This window comes from Salmo salar, chromosome ssa24 (genome assembly GCF_905237065.1).
Source record: "Salmo salar chromosome ssa24, Ssal_v3.1, whole genome shotgun sequence".
Classification (NCBI taxonomy): domain Eukaryota; kingdom Metazoa; phylum Chordata; class Actinopteri; order Salmoniformes; family Salmonidae; genus Salmo; species Salmo salar.
In genome coordinates, this window is record NC_059465.1 from 15,486,659 (window position 1) to 15,489,512 (window position 2,854).

A 2,854-nucleotide genomic window follows, 5' to 3' on the forward strand; every position below is an offset into this window, starting at 1 on the left:
CCGTGTTTAAGTCTCCTCAATCATGTGTTACTGTCTGGCACCTCGTCTGTCTGTCTGTGAAAGGAGCATGCTGCACTTCAGATGCCGGCTGTCTCCATGGAAATGGGATAGATAGATCTTAGAGGAGAGAATGGTGTGTACAGTCCATCAGATGGAGGAGAGAACTTACACACACACACAGTCTGTCACTCCAGACTCCATTAGGTCTGTATATGAGTGAGTGACTCAGTCAGGTTTACACCTTCACAATAAAAAATGTAAAAAATAAAAAATAAATTACCTTTTATCAGGGAGTCATACTGAAAAACGGTCTCTTTTACAGATGAGCCCCGAATTACAGAAATTACACGAAATACACACATCAATATAAATACAAAATGCAAGCAGAAAGAAAAACCAGCTAAAAAAAACCCACATTCATCAGTAATGATGTTCTCAATCAGCTTTCTGAATTGCCCTAGAGGCACCAGAACATCACATTTAAGAACATTTTGAAGATCCACAAATGTGCAAGAACTAAAAGCTGATTTTCCTAACTCAGTAGAGACCAAAGGAATTTCCAGTTAACCATCCCTGAGACCGGGTGTGGTAACTCGTATGTCTAAAGTTTAGTAAAGATGTTGGGTACAGGTGGGACTTAAAAGACAACATGGCATTGTATCAACCTACGTGACATCAGAGGGCCAACCAACTTTCTGGTAGAGAATGCAGTGATGAGTACAAAAATTGTCACCTGTAATAAAGCGCAGTACACTATGATAAACTGCATCTAACAGCTGTGTTCATATAGATGATGTTGCCATAGTCTAGGACCGATAGGAACGTCGACTGAATAATCTGCTTTCAACGATTTAGCGCAAGGTAGTACCTATTTCTATAGAAGTTTGTTTTTATTCTCAGCTATTGAACTAAATCATCTGTTCCGGTTTTTGTTTTATACTTCATACATTTTCAAATTTGAGAACATGGAGAGATTGACATCAATACAACACCCCCAGAACTTATCCTTCCCACCCACCCCACCAAGGCATCATACAAAACAATTAAACAAGAACAATGACTGAAACTAAAAATAAAACATTACAATATATATACACATGCAACAGTTTAAATAAAAGACATAAAAGAGAAAATAAAATTAACCATAAAAATTGGGATTCCATTGTTATTGTGACACCTACCTGCACATTGTAACCATTGACATGACATAACTGCCTATACTGAAACAAAATAAACAATAGCCATTCTCCACTAGCAGCTCAAACACCATCTGGCCCATGAATGCCTCAAATATGGGGTCCCAAAACCCACTCAGAAATTGGCATTACCAAAGCATATGCCCCACAGTTGCTGGACTCTGATGGCTGATGAATATAACAGGTGTATACCTTACAGTGAAATGCTTACATACAGTCGCTTAACCAACAATGCAGTTAAGAAAAATAAGTGTTAAGTAAAAAATCAAAATAACAAACAATTACAGAGCAGCAGTAAAATAACAGTAGCGAGGCTAGAAGCTCTTAAGAAGCCACCTGGACATGGACTTGGCGCTCTGGTACAGCTTGCTGTGCGGTAGCAGAGAGAACAGTCTGTGACTAGAGTGGCTGGAGTCTTTGACAATTTTTAGGGCTTTCCACTAACACCGCCTGGTATAGAGGTCCTGGATGGCAGGAAGCTTGGCCTCAGTGATGTACTGAGCAATACGCACAACCCTCTGTAGTGCCTTGTGGTCGGTTGCCATACCAGGCAGTGATGCAGTCAGGATGCCCTCATTGGTGCAGCTGTAGAACTTTTTGAGGATCTGAGGACCCATGACAAATCTTTTCAGTCTCCTGAGGGGGAATAGGCTTTGTCGTGCCCTCTTCACGACTGCCTTGGTGTGCTTGGACCATGTTAGTTTGTTGGTGATATGGACACCAAAGAACTTGAAGCTCTCAACCTGCTCCACTACAGCCCTGTCGATGAGAATGGGGGCGGCCTCGATCCTCCTTTTCCTGTAGTCCAGAATCATCTCCTTTGTCTTGATCACATTGAGGGAGAAGTTGTTATCGTGGCACAACACAGCCAGGTCTCTGACCTCCTCCCGATAGGCTGTCTCATCGTTGTCGGTGATCAGGCCTAACACTGTTGTGTCGTAGGCAAACTTAATGATGGTGTTGGAGCACGCACGACTGAGGGGCCAACCGTGTTGAGGATCAGCGTGGCAGATGTGTTGTTACCTACCTTTACCACCTGGGGGCGGCCCGTCAGGAAGTCCAGGATCCAGTTGTAGAGGGAGGTGTTTAGTCCCAGGATCCTTAGCTTAGTGATGAGCTTTGAGGGCACTATGGTGTTGAACGCTGAGCTGTAGTCAATGAATAGCATTCTCACATCGGTGTTCCTTTTGTCCAGGGCAGTGTGGAGTGCAATAGAGATTGCATCATCTGTGGATCTGTTAGGGCGGTATTCAAATTGGAGTGGGTCTAGGGTTTCTGGGATAATGGTGTTGATGTGAGCCATGAACAGCCTTTCAAAGCACTTCATGCCTACAGATGTGAGTGCTACGGGTCGGTAGACATTTAGGCAGGTTACCTTAGTGTTCTTTGGAACAGGGACTATGGTGGTCTGCTTGAAACATGTTGGTATTACAGACTCAGTCAGGGACAGGTTGAAAATGTCAGTGAAGACACTTGCCCATTGGTCAGTGCATACTCGGAGTACACGTCCTGGTAATCCGTGTGGCCCTGCGGCCTTGTGAATGTTGACCTGTTTTAAGGTCTTACACACATCGGCTACGGAGAGCGTGATCACACAGTCGTCCGGAACAGCTGATGCTCTCATGCATGTTTCAGTGTTGCTATCCTCAAAGAGTGCA